The sequence below is a fragment of the Salmo salar genome, chromosome 25, assembly GCF_965601325.2.
Source record: "Salmo salar chromosome 25, fSalSal1, whole genome shotgun sequence".
NCBI classification, from domain to species: Eukaryota; Metazoa; Chordata; class Actinopteri; order Salmoniformes; family Salmonidae; genus Salmo; species Salmo salar.
The window spans coordinates 10,534,748-10,556,324 of NC_138315.1; the positions used below are offsets into that span (position 1 = coordinate 10,534,748).

At 42.5% G+C, this 21,577-nt stretch overlaps 1 protein-coding gene across 7 annotated transcripts in view; it reads right to left on the reverse strand.

The window, feature by feature from the left end:
* LOC106586125 (double-stranded RNA-specific editase 1) overlaps positions 1–21,577 on the reverse strand; it is a 202,036-nt gene that overhangs the window by 58,780 nt on the left and 121,679 nt on the right. For all 7 annotated transcript variants that reach the window (XM_045707803.2, XM_082968871.1, XM_082968872.1 and 4 more), the window contains one exon: positions 8,890–8,951. The gene's annotated coding sequence lies outside the window, so the exon portion shown is untranslated. The remainder of the gene's footprint in view (positions 1–8,889; positions 8,952–21,577) is intronic.

Here is a 21,577-nt window from a genome sequence, read left to right on the forward strand (position 1 = left end):
GTTTCTGGATATTGGCAGAAACTGGAACACACTGTCGTACACGTTGATCCAGAGCATCCCAAACATGCTCAATGGGTACCATCTGCCCGGTACAGTTGAAACCGGGATTCATCCGTGAAGAGCACACTCTACCAGCGTGCCAGTGGCCATTGAAGGTGAGTATTTGCCCACTGAAGTCGGTTACGATGACCAACTGGTCAAGACCTTTGTGAGGACGACGAGCATGCAATGAGCTTCCCTGAGACGGTTAATTACAGTTTGTGCAGGAATTTTCGGTTTAAATAACACATATGGAATCATGTAGTAACCAAAAAGTGTGAAACAAATCAAAATATATTTTAGATTTGAGATTCTTCAAACAGCCACCCTTTGCCTTGATGACAGCTTTGCACACTCTTGGCATTCTCTCAACCAGCTTCATGAGGTAGTCACTTGGAATGCATTTCAATTAACAGGTGTGCCTTAAATTCATTTGTGGAGCCAATCAGTTGTGTTGTGACAAGGTGTGGGGGGTATACAGAAGATAGCCATATTTAGTAAAAGACCAAGTCCATATTATGGCAAGAACAGCTCAAATAAGCAAAGAGAAACGACAGACCATCATTACTTTAAGACATGAAGGTCAGTCAATCATGAAAATGTCAAGAACTTTGAAAGTTTCTTCAAGTGCAGTTGCAAAAACCATCAAACGCTATGATGAAACTGGCTCTCATGAGGACCGCCACAGGAAAGGAAGACCCAGAGATACCTCTGCTGCAGATGATAAGTTCATTAGAGTTACCAGCCTCAGAAATTGCAGCCCAAATAAATGCTTTACAGAGTTCAAGTAACAGACACGTCTCAACATCAGCTGTTCAGAGGAGACTGCGTGAATAAGGCCTTCATGGTTGAATTGCTGCAAAAGAAACCACTACCAAAGGACACCAATAAGAAGAAGAGACTTGCTTGGCCCAAAAAACATGAGCAATGGACATTAGACCGGTGAAAATCTGTTCCAACCGCCGTGTCTTTGTTTAGACGCAGAGAAGGTGAACGGATGATCTCCACATGTGTGGTTCCCACCGTGAAGAATTGGGGTGGTGGTGCTTTGCTGGTGACACTGTTGGTGATTTATTTAGAATTCAAGCCACACTTAACCAGCATGGTTACCACAGCATTCTGTAGCGATATACCATGAAATTTCAACAGGAAAATGGCCCAACACACCTCCTCCAGGCTATGTAAGGGCTATTTGACCTAGAAGGAGAGGGATGGAGTGCTGCATCAGATGACCTGGCATCCACAATCACCCAACCTCAACCCAATTTAGATGGCTTGGGATGAGTAGATCTGCAGACTGATGGAAAAGCAGCCAACAAGTGCTCAGCATATGTGGGAATTCCTTGAACACTGTTGGAAAAGCATTCCAGGTGAAGCTGGTTGAGAGAATGCGAAGAATGTGCAAAGTTATCATTTGGTTTAAAAAAATGTGGGTTACTACATGATTCCATGTGTTATTTCATAGGTTTGATGTCTTCACTATTATTCTAATATGTAGAAGATAGTAAAAATAAAGAAAAACCCTTGAATGACTCGGTGTGTCCAAACTTTTGAGTGGTACTGTATGTCCATGTGCTAGAGAATCTATGTATTTGAGTGTGTGTGTGTGTGTGTGTGTGTGTGTGCCTGCACTTTCTATTTGCACAGTTTGGGTGCGCGAGCATGTGTGAGAGAGGGGGTAAACTCTTGCCACGGTTATTACCAGGTTCTGAGGTAATGTTGACGGACAATTGGGAGTGGTGAGGGTCTGAAAGGTCAGACAGGAGAGCGGGAACAAGAGGGTGGGAGAGAGAGAAAGTCTGCAGTATGGTGAGGACAAGTGGAGGAGTGATGGGTGAAGGGTTAGAGAGGGAGGGAGGGAGGGAGGGAGGGAGGGAGGGAGGGAGGGAGGGAGGGAGGGAGGGAGGGAGGGAGGGAGAAAAAATGAAGGCGGGAACAGAGAGAGACAGAACAATTGTTGAGCTGAGATGGGTGTGGGAGAAGGAATGATGGGAGCAAGTTAGAAATGTTAGAGGGAGGAAAAGAAGCAAGGCAGCCAGACAAGTTAAGAGTACTGTTTCAGCTTCCCCTTGCACTTTGGTGCTTGTCCTCAAATTGTCACTAGTTGTTGTTAGTGCGCATATAGTAATGAATGCAACACATTAGCCATAGCTTCGTTAGCCCTAGCAGCCATACATTGCTTGACAAGGAGTTATTAAACCATCCACACATATAAGCGCCTAGGGATGTGACGAATCTAACATTTTTCTTAACATTTAAAACATATATTTTTTTAATTGTTTAAATGATAAGAAAAAAATCAGAAAATGACGTGAATTGACAATTCAGATATGGTCCTGTGTATGACCACTAGGCGGCAATGTAGTTCCATCTACCACAATCCTGGTGACCTACCAGATGGCGCTCATCTTACTGCGTCTCCCACCCCCTCAGCAACGATGGTAGTTTTTCTCTGTGCCTCTATGCTATCAGTTGTCAGTACATGGGACTTCATGTCCCACTTCTCATTAATGTGATGGCTTGTTGAAGTGATGCATGACATTGTGTTCATAGATATCTAACAATCCGACAACGCCACATATGGTGTTTGAGAGCTCGCGCTTTGTACTTGCAGAGTAATCGTTACTTGTTATTTCTCCATCCGGGCGGTCACAGTTTTTTTGACATCTTGTAGTTTGGTTCTAGACATACCATTAAGGCATTGAAGCCAACATTCTCTACCATTAACAATGGCTACATATCAACTGCAATCATTTGTGTAACTTGCGTTGTCAAATCAAATCAAATTTTATTGGTCACATACATATGGTGATTTTCTCACTCCGTCCCTTATCGCACTACTGCCAGCAACAGGTTGGGTCTCACGCGGTGCCTCCCTTTCAGCATTGCACTTGCACTACCACTACAGTTCAATTCCACCTCGCAAAATGTGCATTTCAACAACACCTCATTTAACTTCTCGAAGTATTGCCATACAGGAGTTCAATGCTGTTGCTTCCCTGTATCACTCTGCCATTTTTCCAACTGTTAACCACGATGACGTGAGGAGCGCTTTATATCCGTGGCAAATCATTTGAAAAGGTGCATATCTCCTCCTACTAATGTTACAGCATTGTTGCGTCAGGTATTTATTTAATTCAATTTTTTTCCTTTATGACGATCGGGACCTGTTAGTGCTAGTTTTGTGATAAAATCACAGTGCAGTTATGAGAAGAAGAAAAAAAAGTTCTTCGTTTAAGGATTTTTTTCTAACACAAATCCATTGGAAATGAGGCATACTGTAGTTTGCAGCGTTGACTTAAGGGCCGTCCAACCCTCCTCAGTCCCAGACACTGCGTCCTCCCTGGCTGAACACACATAAGCATCGTTCTGCTACAGTGGCTTCCCCCTCCATCACTCGCTGAGACAGCCATTTAGTCAAATGTTAATTGAGGCTAATTACACACTGTTCACTCTGAGACGCCGCGACCCAGCTCGTTTCTTATCATGACAGAGTGCCGTTTTGCATTGTGGGGGCCCCAGCAACTAAATTACGCCTACCAGAATAAGGCAGTCATCGACTTCGTGTCTTAATCAAGCACGATGTCTCTTTTCTGACTGTTGTTGTTGGAAGCCGTTTGATGTTGCCTGCCGAGGCTAGAGCAGGCTTTTTCTGCGGCAGCCAATTTATTCATGCTTTTGTGGGGTGGCTGTATCGAGGTAGTTGCTGTCATTTGTGATTACCAGTCGGAAAATTATACACTTTCCTGAATGCCTTTTAATTCTAATCTGCTGTCAATGGGCGCAGAGTGCCTTGGAAATCTTCAACCCTGTTAATCTAGCATGTAAGCACTTTAGATATAAAGTGTGTTTGCTTAGTTCAAATCTAATTTCTTAATACCATTTCTAAAGCATTGGATTTCTCTGACAGCTAACCTCATAGCAAGTTGCTCTTGTAATGTGTGAGGTGTTGTAAGGGAACTCTTAGAGAAAAGGCTGAACAGTTTCAGGCTAACAGAACTGACTGAAACAGCCCCTCTTCCTCCTAAGCAATGGATACACTGAGTGAAGACAGGGCATATCTCACTCAGTCTCCAAAAGCTAATTCTATACATTCTGCTGGCTCCACACAAAACCCTGGCTCCCATTTTCCATATTACAAACACGACCCATTGGAGAGGGTCAATGTATTGTGGGGGCGATACATTGAAGCTTCTTCTGTTGGAAAATATGCTGTTGCATATAGTGTTCTTAGACTCAATGCAAAGTAGCCATGTGCTTCTGTGGTTTGCATTGGATCATACCATTCACACTTCTGGTACATGATATTGGAGCACAGCGATCAGCCAAAAATATGAGAAAAGGGTACTGTGGATGTTTGGTAAATGTGAACGAATATCCCAGGAGAGCGCAACACCCTTCTGTTGCCTGAACTACATTGCTATAAACCTCTGACAGAGCTAGCATTAGCCACTAACTGACAGGCTAGCTGGTCTGACAGACAAAGGCGGGGAACAGCCCAGCCCATGCCATCAGTTTGTGTTCGTCTCTCTGGTGATTAGCAGCTACGCTAACAACGAGCTAACACACTCTGGGGACTCATCAGGGCTTCCGCTTGCTGAGCGAATTACTGCTGCTGTAGCTAGGACAGGTTAGCGGAATAACATTACCTAAACTTAAACAATTAAGTCTTCTTCCCCCGGGTTCGTGCAAAGTGGTGCTGTCATTTCCACTGTGATAACGAGCGGAGACTGATGCCTGGCGACGCTGACAGCACAAAAGCCTGTCTTACGTTTTTGGGGTGTGAGAGAGTCACGCGGCAAAAACGCAACTTCAGCTGCGGCGGATTTATTCGGATGAAGGGGCTTGGGTTTGATGATTCGCGGTGGGGGAGCTGGGGAGTAGGGGGATTTATCAAAGCAAATGGCTGACACATCACCAATGCTGCCACAGAGGGAGCACCTCAATAATTACTACTTCCCCTGTTGAGCTAATCCCCAGGGCACTGGAGCAAAACAGGAGGTAAAAGCTTAGAGTTTCAGAGGAGCCAGTCAGATCATTTACAGAGACAGTCTCCCTCGCTCGCTCACACAGAGAGGTCTGTCTCGTTCACACAGAGAGGTCTGTCTCGCTCACACAGAGAGGTCTGTCTCGCTCACACAGAGAGGTCTGTCTCGCTCACAGAGAGGTTTCAGAACCAGTTCTCATACACTTAACAGAAACAAGCACTGTAAAACACTAACCTGTCACAGAACTCACACTAAGACATTCAGAGACACAAACCTCGTACACTGCCAAAATCAGCAGTACCAGTGTCACACTGACATGGGTTCAATTTCTACACCCCATATTGTACTCAATATTTACATCATACTCCCTCACACATTAGACAAGTCTATGGTAGATTCAATTTTCCCCATCTTACCAAGTGACACTTTCAACGTCATTACTTCCCTATATTGAATCATTGTACTGTAAGTAACCACTTCTAGACCAAGATAAACTACCAGAGAATCTTTCAAAGCAGAACAAACAGCTGGTGCGAGAAACACACACACAAGCAAACAACTCGCATCACACACACCACAGGTAGGCGAGTAGGAGGGAGTACCTTTACGCTCGCAGCGTTTCTTGCGCCTCCGCTTGAACTTCCTGCGGATGAGGCAGTAGTAGGAGCCCAGGCTCTGGGGCCCGGTGCTGAACAGGGCCATGCTGTCCGCCACTGGCTAACACACTGCTCTGCTGTCCTGGAGACACTCACTACTGGCACTCAAGATACTAGCTAGCACTTACCCTTAACACACACAGCCATGTGGTGGAACACTCACAACTCTCCCTCTCTCGGACTCCTTCTCTCTCTTGGTTTCTGTCTCCCTCTACCTAGTTGGAGGGGGAGCATATAGTGTGTGTGTGTCGAGGGAAGTGCATACCCTCAAAGGAGAGGACTAGTGCTGTTCCTCAGAGAATTGCAGAACGTCACATGGATTTGGTCCTATATTTTTCTCTCTCTGTCTTTCATATCCACTTCTCCCTCTCTTCCAGCAGAGAAGGCAGCTTGCTCCCGCCAGCTCAGTGCTTCTATAGCATCTCACTGACACGTCATACTAGCCCTCAGCCTATCACAGGCTGCCTCTGGCTCATCGCCTGGCCTCCACCTGTTCACACACACACACTCATACATCAGACAAAACACACGCACACTAACACACACATACAGCCACATACAGAGCCTTGCAAAAGTATTCAGACCCCTTGGATTTCTTCACCTGTTATTGTGTTACAAAGTGGGAATAAAATCGATTATGTTAAGAAACTGCATAAAAAAAAATTCTAAGCGAAGATTGTGTCATTTTTATAAAAATGAAATAACTAAAATAGTCGTTGCATAAGTATTCAGCTCCCTGAGTCAATACATGTTAGTAACACCTTTGGCATCAAATACAGCTGTGAGTCATCTTAGGTAAGTCTATAAGAGCTTTGTACACCTGGATTGTGCAATATTTGTCCATTATTCTTTTCAAAATGATTCAAGCTCTGCCAAGATGCTGTTTTCAAGTCATATCATAGATTTTCAAGCAGATTTAAGTCAAAACTGTAACGTGGCCAATCAGTAATGTTTACAGTCTTCTTGGTAAGCAACTCCAGTGAAGATTTGGCCTTGTGTTGTAGGTGATTGTCCTGCTGAAAGGTACATTCTTCTCCCAGTCTCTGGTGTAAAGCAGACTGAACCCGGTTTTCCTCTAGGATTTAGACTGTGCTTAGCTCCATCCCATTTACTTTTATCGTTTAAAAACTCCTCAGTATTTGCCAATGACAAGCATACCCATACCATGATGCAGCCACCACCATGCTTGAAAAAAGTGTATTCCTTTGCTGTGTTTTTTTTTGTTGTTGTTGCAGTATTACTTTAGTGCATACAAGATGCATGTTTTGGAATATTTTCATTCTGTATATTTGTACTCTTCTTTTCACTCTGTCATTTAGGTCCTTATTGTGTAGTCACTACAATGTCGTTGATCCAATCACAAAAAGGCTACAGAGTTGAATGGTTATCACCACCAATGGCCTCTTGGTCTGGGTGGTTTAATAAATAATCCACAGCATAAATGTTAACTTGACCATGTTTAAGGAGATATTCAATGTCTGATTTGATATTATTGTTACCCAGCTCCCTGGTCTTTGTATTTGAATCTGTGCTTGCAATACTTGAATGAGGGACCTTGAAGATGTTTTATGTATGGGGGACAGAGGAAGGGTTAGTCATTCAAAAATCATGGTAACCACTATTATTTCACACAGAGTGAGTCCATGTAACGTATGTGATTTGTTAAGCCACATTTTACTCCTGAACTAATTTAGGCTTGCCTAAACAAAGGGTCTGAATACTTATGCAGCGACTATATTTTACTTTTTTCTTCGATTTTGACAGAATATTTTGTGTAGATTGTAGAGTTTCAGCATCACACTGTTACCATGGAATTACCAAACTTCAAGTGTTTTCATTTCTCAAAACACAAACTCATACACTACAACAGTCCAGCTAAAGGTACTGCAATGTCCTGCAATGTTTAACGTGAGGTGAAATCTCACTTCACAGAATGAATACACCATTCACTAATACGTTCAGCCATAGGAACATAAGACCAGAAGTATTCAATGTGAACGTCACAATACCACAGCACTCTACCTCCCTCTAGTGGGCATATTCTGTCATTACGCTATCATTCCAGTGACGGCAAAGGCAATGTCAATAATGCAGAAACCACCATAACACTACTGCACAGAAAACACAAACAGGCTTTATCATACGGAACCCATTGCACATAAATATGATTTTAGCCATCTGTGTCAGCCATACTAACGGATATGAAACCGCGAGACAACAACAGTGCCTTTACCTTGGTGAACACTGCCCCTCTGTGGAATAGAATAGCACTGCATATGAACCACAGTGCAGTGTAGGACACCAGAGGCGTTATGGTGCAGTATAGAACAGGACTTTCTGATTTTTTAAATGCGTTCACTGCGCCCAGCACGCCACAGGAGCCGCTAGTGCCCGATGGGACAAGGACATCCCTGCCGGCCAAACCCTCCCCTAACTCGTACGACGCTGTGCCAATTGTGCACCGCCCCATGGGTCTCCCGGTCGCGGCCAGCTGCAAGAGAGCCTGGACTCGAACCCAGAATCTCTAAGAGCAGGACTTTCAAACCCTGTTCCTGGAAGCTACCGTCCTGTAGGTTTTTAATCCCACCCTAATTTAGTGAACCGGATCAATTTTTTTAAACTTTAATTTAACTAGGCAAGTCAGATAAGAACACATTCTTATTTACAATGACAGCCTAGGAACAGTGGGTTAACTGCCTTGTTCAGGGGCAGAACGACAGATTTTTACCTTGTCAGCTCGGGGATTTGAACTTTGCAACATTTCGGTGACTAACCCAACGCTCTAACCACTAGGCTACCCTGCCGCCCATGCATTACCTGGTTGATAAGCTGAATCGGGTTTGTTACAAGTGCGGTAGCTCTCCAAGGACAGGGTTGGAGTGCCCTGGTATAGAATATGAAAAAACACGAGGCAAATTACCAGATCATCTGCAAGATAATTGAAATCGGGAGAGGACTATGAATGATTTCCAGTATTCAACCAACTTGGACTCATCTATGTAGGGCTACTGATTTTGTGTCATAGTTATGATTATTCCTAAACATGTGACATGCCAGTGAGGGAAGGTGTGGTCGTGGAATATATATATATATATATATATATATATATATATATATATATATATATATATATATATATATTCCACGACATATATATATATATATATGAGTGAGTGAGTGAGTGAGTGAGTGAGTCAGTTACACACCTGTTTTCCCTTTGTTGTCCGTTGTGTAGTGCTGGCGCACTCTGTGGCTCTTCTTCAGTGGCCTGGAAGAGAAAGGAGAGCACTGGTCAGCTAACAGCTACAGCACCTGTCATCACAAACAGGAACAACACACACAGGATGGACAAAAAAGGAAGGGAAGAGCTTCTAGGATAATGGTAGAATGAAGGTGCTCTTTGGTAATGGGTTATTTGTGTTCGTATAATTAAAATCTTTATATACATTTAACATTTAATTATGGAGTTGTCACACATGCAGCTAACAAATGGAAATGTCTGCCCTACTCAAAATTACAACAAACTAATTGCAGCATTACCGTTAAAATGGAAGAGGCAAGTGGAAGGGGGAGAAAGTAAGGAAATTGTCTGTCGGCACTGCATTAAAGACCAACATTTATTAAAGAAAATTGTGAAAAATAAAAAAAGGATACGAGTTTCATTTAAGGACCAAAAATGGACAGCTGTGGAATATAGATTGCAAAACAGTTTTACGAAGATTTACGATGTACCGATTCCATGGCACACGAGTAATGAACTGATACACAAAACAAAGCTGGATTCAAAACAGTTTTTCAATTTAAATAATAGAAAGTTCTTGCAACCAATAGAATGATACATATACTATACAGTGCATTCTGAAAGTATTCAGACCCCTTGATTTTTTCCACATTTTGTTACTTTATAGCCGTATTCTAAAATGGATGAAATTGTGAGTTTCTCCCATTCTTCTCTGCAGATCCTCTCAAGCTCTGTCAGGTTGGAAGAGGAGCGTCGCTGCACAGCTATTTTCAGGTCTCCCCAGAGATGTTCAATCGGGTTCAAGTCGGGGCTCTGCCTGGGCCACTCAAGGACATTCAGAGACTTGACCCAAAGCCACAGCCACTCCTACATTGCCTTGGCTGTGTGCTTAGGGTTGTTGTCCTGTTGGAACCTTCATACCCCAGTCGGAGGTCCTGAGTGCTCTCGAGCAGGTTTTCATCAAGGATCTCTCTGTACTTTGCTCCGTTCATCTTACCCTCAATCCTGACTAATCTCCCTGTCCTTGAAAAATAATCCCCACAGCATGATGCTGCCACCACCATGCTTCACCGTAGGGATTGGTGCCAGGTTTCCTCCAGACGTGATGCTTGGCATTCAGGCCAAAGAGTTCAATCTTGGTTTCATCAGACCAGAGAACCTTGTTTCTCATGGTCAGAGTCCTTTAGGTGCCTTTTGGCAAACTCCAAGTGGGCTGCCATGTGCCTTTTACTGAAGTGGCTTCTGTCTGGCCACGCTACCATTAAGGCCTGATTGGTGGAGTGCTGCAGAGATAGTTGTCCTTCTGGAAGGTTCTCCCATCTCCACAGAGGAACTCTGGAGCTCCGTCAGAGTGACCATCGGGTTCTTGGTAACCTCCATATGGCAAATAAAAATCTAAACTGGATGGTGTTCAGAGATCCATGGGAGGGGTTGAGTGGAGCTGAAGGGTGGGACTAAAAACAAACAAAAGATAACTATTTAAAAATATACTGTGTCCATAAAATGTATATACAGTTGAAGTCGGAAGTTTACATGCACTTAGGTTGGAGTCATTAAAACTCGTTTTTCAACCACTACACAAATGCCTTGTTAACGAATTATAGTTTTGGCAAGTCGGTTAGGACATCTCCTTTGTGCATGACACAGGTAATTTTTCCAACAATTGTGTACAGACAGATTATTTCAGTTATAATTCACTGTATCACAATTCCAGTGGGTCAGAGGTTTACATACACTAAGTTGACTGTGCCTTTAAACAGCTTGGAAAATTCCAGAAAATGATGTCATGGCTTTAGAAGCTTCTGATAGGCTAATTGACATCATTTGAGTCAATTGGAGGTGTACCTGTGGATATATTTAAAGGCCTACCTTCAAACTCAGTGCCACTTTGCTTGACATCATGAGAAAATCAAAAGAAATCAGCCAAGACCTCAGAAAAATTTTTTTAGACCTCCACAAGTCTGGTTCATCCTTAGGAGCAACTTCAAAACGCCTGAATGTACCACGTTCATCTGTACAAACAATAGTACGCAAGTATAAACACATGGGACCACGCAGCTGTCATACCACTCAGGAAAGAGACGTGTTCTGTCTCCTAGAGATGAACGCACTTTGGTGCGAAAAGTGCAAATCAATCCCAGAACTGCAGCAAAGGACCTTGTGAAGATGCTGGAGGAAACAGGTACAAAAGTGTCTATATCACAGTAAAACGAGTCCTATATCGATATAACCTGAAAGGCCGCTCAGCAAGGAAGAAGCCACTGCTCCAAACCGCCATAAAAAAGCCAGACTACGGTTTGCTACTGCACATGGGGACAAAGATAGTACTTTTTGGAGAAATGTCCTCTGGTCTGATGAAACAAAAATAGAACTGTTTGGCCATAATGACAATCGTTATGTTTGGAGTAAAAAGAGGGAGGCTTGCAAGCCGAAGAACACCATCCCAACCGTGAAGCATGGGGTGGCAGCATCATGTTGTGGGGGTGCTTTGCAGCAGGAAGGACTGGTGCACTTCACAAAATAGATGGCATCATGAGGAAAGAAAATGACAGACAGAAGCATGTGAGAAATCACTTTAGCCCAAAGGAAAAGCAGGCTAAAAACAACAGCAGTTAAAATCTGCAGTAAAAGCCCACAGGCGTGTAAAAAATTATTTTATATTCGGTACAGCCAAAGCCATAAAGCTTTAAACCCTCCAGCTACGACAGAGTGGGGAAAAGAGAGAATACCATAGGGAGGAAATGTAGAGGTAGAGAGAAAAAGGGAGGCAGGAGGGGTGAAAGCCAGGGAGATCAAGAGATGAAAGAATAAGAGTGATTAATAGAGGAGCAGCCAGTCCATCCCTTTAACCTGAGGGGTCCTTTGAGGCCCCCACAGCAGTCTCCATCAATGCCCACTTCTAATTCCCATGGCTGTCTAGGGTACTGTGGCTCAAACCAACAGGCATGTGTTTAGACAGCTCTTCTATAAGAAGACAAGCATGTGCCAGTCGGCCAGAGAGAAAAATGGAGATGGAGAGAGTGCCAAAACTCACACTAGCCCACAGCACTTCCATCACACTACTGACAGAATATAGGCCAAGCACAACCACAGCTGGCCAAGTCTGAGCGCGACCGGTTTGGAGCGCCACCCCTGTGATCGCTGTAAAAGCTGACCACGAAGGAGAAGGAATTGGTCGTGGTTGAGAAACAGTAGGGAGTCTCAGACTAAAGATAAGGCATGAACTTCATACGGCTCTACAGTGGCTCCTGAAGAATTATTGAAAAATACAGCTTTTAAAAAACTTTTTTTACAGGCCAACACCAGTCAAAGGCCAAACCACTGTCATCACAATTTCAATTTCTTGAATTCATATCTATTTACAGACAGTTAACTGAAAAAACATGGTTGAAATAAAAATGGCCATTGAGGTAGTGGTGGCAATTCCTAAAGTCAGAGTCATTTTCTCAAAACCTAGTATGCAGATGTATCTGGACCAAATTAAAAGGCCACAAATATGATCCAAACAAGATTTCACATTCAAAGTAAACTTAGCTATAGTACAAATATTGTATGCATGTAGTCACATGGCCCAGTTGACAAGTGTTATTGTTAGGAGGGCAAAACTCGAATGGAACTATTAGCCATGCTATGGTGCACAGTCAGGTCCAGTCAAAGGGAGTTTGTGGAAGGCTTGCTCAAAAAAATATATATGGGCGAGGGAAAGGATTGAAATCAGGATACTCACAGTAAACTGTGAATAACACAGCCAGCCTTAGAATCAGAAGTAAGAGCTGAGAATACGTCAAGCCTAATACTACTAAACACCAGTAGGGGGTAGCATTGTTCTTCATTCGAGTGCGAGAGCAATGTGTGAGAGTCTGGGTCAGCGTCGTTAGCGTCATCATTTAGGACAGGTCACTGAGGCTAGGGACCAGGGGAAGGCCCTACTGCTGTGCCACCTGGCTCAGGCAAGGGCACTCACCCACTGAGGGGGCAAGGGAATGAAAGACGTGGTGGTGGTGTGTACATTATGATTGGGCAAGACCCAAATCAGCGATGCAAAATCACACTACCGCCCGCAGAGAATGAGTGACATGGAGAGAGATGGCGAGAGAGAGGGGAGGTTAGAGACCAAACTTTGAGAAAATATGCTATTGTGCTATTGAGTACATGCTAATCTGTGTTTGAGAGAGGGAGAAAGAAGATGGCGATGCGAGAGACAGAAACAGTCAGACAGAACCTGACAAAGACAGACAGCGAGCGAAAGAAGAGAGATAGATTGAAACAGATGAGGATAGGGAGACATCTCAATTGCATACTCCTCGGGTCCTCTTCTTCGCAAAACCTATTGGCAGAAATGGTCAGAGGGGAGGGACCTCTTGCTTTCTCATCCAATAAGTATGAGAAGGAGACGAGGAGAGAAGACGTGAGGAGTATTCAATTGAGATCTTCCCAGAGAGAGATCAAGAGAGAAAGAGACTGCTGAACTGTGTAGGGAGGGCAGTTTAACTGAGCCAGTCCTCACTTGGTAGACAGTTAGGCCACAGGCGCCACATCAGACATGCTTGAGGGGGGTCCTGACAAGCCCTCTCGAAAAATGGGGAATAATAACAAACTGGGAGAACTTGAAGCCCGCACCACTTTTCAATTATATATACAGTGGCAAGAAAAAGTATGTGAACCCCTTGGAATTACCTGGATTTCTGCATAAATTGGTCATCAAATTTGATCTGATCTTCATCTAAGTCACAACAACAGACAAACACAGTCTGCTTAAACTAATAACACACAAACAATTACACGTTTTCATGCCTTTATTGAACACGGCGTGTAAACATTCAGTGTAGGGTGGAAAAAGTAAGCGAACCCTTGGATTTAATAGCTGTTTGACCCTCCTTTGGCAGCAATAAACTCAACCGAAAGTTTTCTGTAGTTGTGGATCAGACCTGCACAACGGTCTGGAGGAATTCTGGACCATTAATCTTTAAAAAACTGTTTCAATTCAGCAATATTCTTAGGATGTCTGGTGTGAACCGCTTTCGAGGTCATGCCACAGCATTTTAAATCGGGTTGAGGTCAGGACTCTGACTGGGCCACTCCACAATGCGTATTTTCTTTTGTTGAAACCATTCTGTTGTTGATTTACTTCTGTGTTTTTGGGCGTTGTCCTGTTGCATCACCCATCTTCTGTTGAGCTTCAATTGGCGGACAGATAGCCTTACATTCTCCTGCAAAAATCTCTTGAAAAACTTGGGAATACATTTTTGTCTGATAGCAAGCTGCCCAGGCCCTGAGGCAGCAAAGCAGCCCCAAACCATGATGCTCCCTCCACCATACTTTACAGTTGGGATGAGGTTTTGATGTTGGTGTGCTGTGCCTTTTTTTCTCCACACATAGTGCTGTGTGTTCCTCCCAGACAACTCAACTTTAGTTTAATCTGAATATTTTGCCAGAAGCGCTGTGGAACATCCAGGTGCTCTTTTACGATCTTTGGACATACAGCAATGGTTTTTTTGGACAGCAATGGCTTCTTCCATGGTGTCCTCCCATGAACACTATTCTTGTTTAGTGTTTTACGTATCGTAGACTCGTCAACAGAGATGTTAGCATGTTCCAGAGATTTCTGTAAGTCTTTAGCTGACACTCTAGGATTCTTCTTAACCTCATTGAGCCTTCTGCACTGTGCTCTTGGAGTCATCTTTTCAGGATGGCCACTCTTAGGGAGAGTAGCAACAGTGCTGAACATTCTCCATTTAGACAATTTACCTTAACTTGGACTGATGAACATCAAGGCTTTTAGAGATACTTTGTAACCTTTTCCAGCTTTATGGAAGTCAACAATTCTTAACCTTTGGTATTCTGGGAACTATTTTGTTCGAGGCATTGTTCACATCAGGCAATGCTTCTTGTGAATGCCAAACTCAAATGTTGTGAGTGTTTTTTATAGGGCAGGGCAGCTCTAACCAACATCTCCAATCTCATAGATAGGACTCCAGGTTAGCTGACTCCTGACTCCAATTAGCTTTTGGAAAAGTCATTAGCCTAGGGGTTCACATACTTTTTCCAACCTACAATGTGAGTGTTTAAATTATGTATTCAATATAGACAAGAAAAATACAATAATTTGTGTTATTAGTTTAAGCACACTGTGTTTGTCTATTGTTGTGACTAAGATGCAGATATCCAGGTAATTCCAAAGGGTTCACACACAGTGCCTTCGGAAAGTATTCAGACCTTTGACTGTTTCCACAATGTTACGTTACAGCCTTATTCTAAAATGGATTAAATTGTTATTTTTCCTACTCAATCTACACACAATACCCCACAATGACAAAGCAAAACCAGGTTCAGAAATGTTTGCAAATGTACAGTACTAGTCAAAAGTTTGGTTTAACCGATTCATTCAAGGGTTTTTATTCATTTGTGACCCGATTCAGGAAACTAGGCGTATGTCGCAAGTCATGACTTCACAGGAGAACCTTTTGAACATAAAAAAAATATTTATCAAAATGTATTTTTCGGCAGAAATGCCTTCTCGAACATGTGAACTTTCATGTGCCATAATATCAAACGTGTATGTAATCTGTAAATACGAATACAATTGTTAAATTACGAGCCTAGTTGGTTGAGCCACAAAAAAAGCCAGCAACCTTCCCGCTAGCCATGATTTTTTAGCTAGCTAGCTAACGTTAACGTGACATGTCTAAACAAAATATCCCAAGTTAAAGCTTGCTGTTAACTAGCTAACGTTAGCTGAGGTTAGGTGGCTGTCTTGCGAGCTAACATTAATGTATGCGTATGAAGTGTGTGTAACGTTAGTGATGTTTTCTAAGAATGCCATTTTGCATTGCTAGTTATAGCCTAATGTTAGCTAGCTAACATTGAACTGATTGGTTAACTTTAGCTAGCTACGACAATTGGTTTGTATTGCTAGTTAAAGCTTGCTGTTAGCTAGACAGCTGACATTAAATCAAATCAAATGTATTTATATAGCCCTTCTTACATCAGCTGATATCTCAAAGTGCTGTACAGAAACCCAGCCTAAAACCCCAAACAGCAAGCAATGCAGGTGTAGAAGCACGGTAGATGGCTGGCTAGCTACAGTAGCTAACATTACCTGTATGAACTGTGTGTAGTGATGCTCTCAGAATGCCATTTAGCGTCTAAGTTATTGTATAATAATTCTAAAATATTTGTACCTGGAATTTGTCTTTCAGCATTAAATCAGTAGAACACGCCTGACTAACCCACCAATCATACAGTTATTAACCTGTTGGGGCAAAGGGGCAGTATTTTCACGGCTGGATAAAAAAAACGTACCCGATTTAATCTGGTTACTAATCCTACCCAGTAACTAGAATATGCATATACTTATTATATATGGATAGAAAACACCCTAAAGTTTCTAAAACTGTTTGAATGGTGTCTGTGAGTATAACAGAACTCATTTGGCAGGCAAAACCCTGAGACATTTTCTGACAGGAAGTGGATACCTGATGTGTTGAATTACCTTTAAGCCTATGCCATTGAAACACACAGGGGCTGATTTATGTTTTGGCACTTCCTATTGCTTCCACTATATGTCACCAGCCTTTACAAAGTGTTTTGAGTCTTCTACTATGAGATCTGACCGAACAAGAGCCTTGGAACGGTGATGGCCGATTAGACTCTGGCCCGCGAGGTCATGTTGGGTACCCTCGTTCCAATACGTTTTAAAAGAGAATGCATTCGTCCACCTTGAATATTATTCATGTTCTGGTTAAAAAAGGCACTAATGATTTATGCTATACAACGTTTGACATGTTTGAACGAACGTAAATATATTTTTTCCCCTCGTTCATGAAGTGAAGTCCGGCGGGCTTAGATCATGTGCTAACAACACGGAGCTTTTTGGACATAAATGATGAGCTTTTTTGAACAAAACTACATTCGTTATGGACCTGGGATTCCTGGAAGTGACATCTGATGAAGAGAATCAAAGGTAATGGATTATTTACATAGTATTTTCGATTTTAGATCTCTCCAACATGGCCGTTTGTCTGTATCGCAAAGCGTATTTTTCTGGGCGCAGTGCTCAGATTATTGCAAAGTGTGATTTCCCAGTAAGGTTATTTTTAAATCTGGCAAGTCGATTGCGTTCAAGAGATGTAAATCTATAATTCTTTAAATGACAATATAATATTTTACCAATGTTTTCAAATTTTAATTATTTAATTTGTGGTGCTGACTTGACTGCCGGTTATTGAAGGGAAACGATTTCCTGAACATCAACGCCATAGTAAAACGCTGTTTTTGGATATAAATATGAACTTGATATAACTAAAAATGCATGCATTGTCTAACATAATGTCCTAGGAGTGTCATCTGATGGAGATTGTCAAAGGTTAGTGCATCATTTTAGCTGGTTTTATGGTTTTGGTGACGCCTGTCTTTGATTTGACAAAACATTACACACAGCTATTGTCAATGTACTCTCCTAACATAATCTAACTTTATGCTTTCGCCGTAAAACCTTTTTGAAATCGGACAACGTGGTTAGATTAAGGAGATGTTTATCTTTCAAAGGGTGTAAGATAGTTGTATGTTTGAAAAATTTGAATTTTGACATTTATTTGGTTTCAAATTTGCCGCTCTTGAAATGCACCTGCTGTTGATAGGGTGCACCACGGGTGGCACGCTAGCGTCCCACATAGCCCAAAGAGGTTAAAGCACAAACATGTGTGGACCTGAATTGTGATAAGTGCAGTGGCCAAAACAAGAACAAGTTTGTGCTGGTAGAACGCTATGGCTGGCAACAACACCTGACTCCATACTTCAGGCCGCAGCCACAGATCAAGCGGTACCAGAACTTTAGGTAAAAAAATGTTATTCTTATCTAAACTTGGGAGGTGAATTAATGTTGGGCAGGGTTGTAATGTCTTCTGAATTTTTGGTATTCCCTGTTTCACAGCTTCGATGCTCCAGAGCCTGGTGTTGTCGCCAAGGAGCGTTCAGACCAGGTTTCAGCTGCTGCGCAATGCAGACATCCTAGCTCCCATAGATGGCCTGCATGTACAAGCACCACCTGGACTGGACACAGCTAGACTTGTCTTTTTGAGAAGATCAGGGAGTTTTACAACAAAGAGGCTATGGACATCACATGCCCTGCACCAAAGTCAAGGGCAGGACAGAGACAGGCTCTCTGAATATAGATTCCCTTGTTCATGCGTGGTTTGGATGGACCAGTCATCAGCACTATCTGCAGTGCCTCTACTCACATGACTCTCTCCTAACACACGCCATATGTTGCTGCAATTTTTTTTTGTCCTGCTGCTCAGCCACTTTACCCCTCATTGACGGGGCTGCAGTGGAGCAGGTTGAGTGCTTCAAGTTCCTTCAAGAATTTTTCCTTATTGTAGGCTACTACCACTTTTAGTCTTTAGCACATGACCTCATGTGAATCCTTAAAGAGATGGGTGGGGCTGACTTAAGAGGGTGTGAACAATGCTGAATGGGAGTAGACAAAGGAGAGCTCTCTAGTAGGTACCATTCAAAGGCCCTTTTCTCAAAAGTGAGTTTACAAGTGTTTCAACTTTCAAAGTAGAAACACTTTCCCATTGTTCCTCAAATGTTGTGTATGATATACCATTTTATAGCTCTGAGTCTCTAATTTTATCGAATGTAAAAAACAGAAATTCTAAATTTTGCAACAAAAGTCTGGATCCAGGTGGTTAGTCACATGTAACACATTTTTACATTGTAGAATAATAGTGAAGACATCAAAATTATGAAACAACATATATAGAACCATGTAGTAACAAAAAAAAGTTTTAAATCAAAATCTATTTTATATTTGAGATTCTTCAAAGTAACCACCCTTTGCCTTTGTGTGCTTTGCACACTCTTGGCATTCTCTCAACCAGCTTCATGAGGTCGTCACCTGGAATGTATTTCAATTAACAGGTGTGCTTTAAGTTAATTTGAGGAATTTCATTCCTTCTTAATGCGTTTGAGCCAATCAGTTGTGTTGTGACAAGATAGGGTTGGTGTGTCCAAACTTTTGACTGGTAGTGTACATTGAAAACATTTCTGGAAACCAGTTTTTTCTTTGTCATTAAGAGTATTGTGTGTAGGTGTGTCCAAACGTTTGACTGGTACTGTATAAAAAAAAAACTGAAATATCACATTTACATAAGTATTCAGACCCTTTACTCAGTAGTTTGCTGAAGCACCTTTGGCAGCGATTACAGCCTCGAGTCATCTTGGGTATGATGCTTCAAGCTTGGCATATGTGTATTTGGGGAGTTTCTCCCATTCTTCTCTGCAGATCCTCTCAAGCTCTGTCAGGTTGGATGGGGAGTGTCGCTGCACGGCTATTTTCAGATCCCTCCAGAGATGAGTGGCCCAAGCAAAGCCTGCACAAGGACATTGAGACTTGTCCCGAATCCACTCCTGCAGTGTCTTGGCTGTGTGTTTAGGGTCGTTGTCCTGTTGGAAGGTGAACCTTCGCCCCTATCTGAGGTCCTGAGCGCTCTGGAGCAGGATTTCATCAAGGATCTCTGTACTTTGCTCCGTTCATCTTTCCCTTGATCCTGACTAGTCTCCCAGTCCCTGCCGCAAAAAAACATCCCCACAGCATGATGCTGCCACCACCATGCTTCACCATAGGTATGGTGCCAGGTTTCCTCCAGACCTAACACTTGGCATTCAAGCCAATGAGCTCAATCTTGGTTTCATCAGACCAGAGAATCTTGATTCTCCTTTAGGTGCCTTTCGGCAAACTCCAAGCGGGCTGTCATGCGTCTTTTACTGAGGAGTGGCTTCCGTCTGACCACTCCACCAAATGTTTTTTATTTCACCTTTATTTAACCAGGTAGGCTAATTGAGAACAAGTTCTCATTTACAACTGCGACCTGGCCTAGATAAAGCAAAGCAGTTCGACACATACAACAACACAGAGTTACACATGGTATAAACAAACATACAGTCAATAATACAGTAGGAAAAAAAGTATGTATATATACAGTGTGTGCAAATGAGATAAGATAAGGGAGGTAAGGCAATAAAATAGGCCATAGTGGCGAGGGAATTACAATATAGCAATTAAACACTGGAGTGATAGATGTGCAGAAGATGAATGTGCAAGTAGAGATACTGGGGTGCAAAGGAGCAAAATAAATAAATAAATACAGTATGGGGATACAGTATGGGGATGAGGTAGTTGGACGGGCTATTTACAGATGGGCTATGTACAGGTGCAGTGATCTGTGAGCTGCTCTGACAGCTGGTGCTTGAAGTTAGTGAGAGAGATAAGGGTCTCCAGCTTCAGCGATTTTTGCAGTTCGTTCCAGTCATTGGCAGCAGAGAACTGGAAGGAAAGGCGGCCAAAGGAAGAATTGGCTTTGGGGGTGACCAGTGAAATATACCTGCTGGAGCGCGTGCTGCGGCTGGGTGCTACTATGGTGACCAGTGAACTGAGATAAGGCGGGGCTTTACCTAGCAAAGACTTGTAGATGCCAGTGGGTTTGGCGACAAGTGTGAAGCAAAGGCCAGCCAACGAGAGTATACAGGTCGCAGTGGTGGGTACTATATGGGGCTTTGGTGACAAAACGGATGGCACTGTGATAGACTGCATCCAATTTGTTGAGTAGTGTTGGAGGCTATTTTGTAAATGACATCGCTGAAGTCGAGGATCGGTAGGATAGTCAGTTTTACGAGGGTAAATGTGATCAAACAAATACAGTTTTGTTCTTCGCTTTGTCATTATCGGGGATTGTGTGTAGATTGAGGGGATACAATTATTACATCCATTTTAGAATAAGGCCATAACGCAACAAAATGTGGGAAAAGTCAAGTGGTGTGAATACTTTCCGAATGCACTGTATACATACACACAAAAGTATGTGGACACCCCTTCAAATTAGTGGATTCAGCTGACAGGTGTATAAAATCGAGCACACAATCATGCAATCTCCATAGACAAAAATTGGCAGTGACTTTCAATGTGGCACCGTCATAGGATGCCAGCTTTGCAAAAAAATCAGTTCGTAAAATGTCTGCCTTGCTAGAGCTGCCCCGGTCAACTGTATGCTGTTGTGAAGTGGAAACATCTTGGAATAATATTTCCTGCCTGAGTGTGTTTGTGTGTGTTAAGGCGTCTGCATGCATAGATTCAGTTTGCTCCTATCAGAAATCAGCTAGGGGACTTGTCTGTGCTCTCATACTCCCTAAAGACCATTGCTTGAAAAACAAGCCACCGTAGCTACAACATAGCCAGAAACACTTCCTCAAAATAGTCAGAATTAATCTAAAATAAATCGTGTAATCTGTGACATTTTTACCAAGGTCTTTTTTTATATTTTTACATTTTTATTTTTTTACATCTAGCTAAGATGTTTGCAGTATTTCTCAAGTGAAAAAATGTGAATGAAAACAAACATGTTCCCATTCCTACCAGGAGTAATACTGTTGACCAATCACCGATGAAGAAGCGTAGACTTTGCCTATTAAACTTCGACTTGCCTCAAGAAAAAATTGGTGCACGAACAGCCAAAATAAAAAATAGCCAAAGACTAAAATGTCAGAAAACGGTCATAATAATTATACAGTATAAGCAAACTGTTTAGAATGGGAAGCATACAGTAAGCTTTAGGAAGTAACTGATCTTCGGTGGATTTATATCCTGTTCTAAT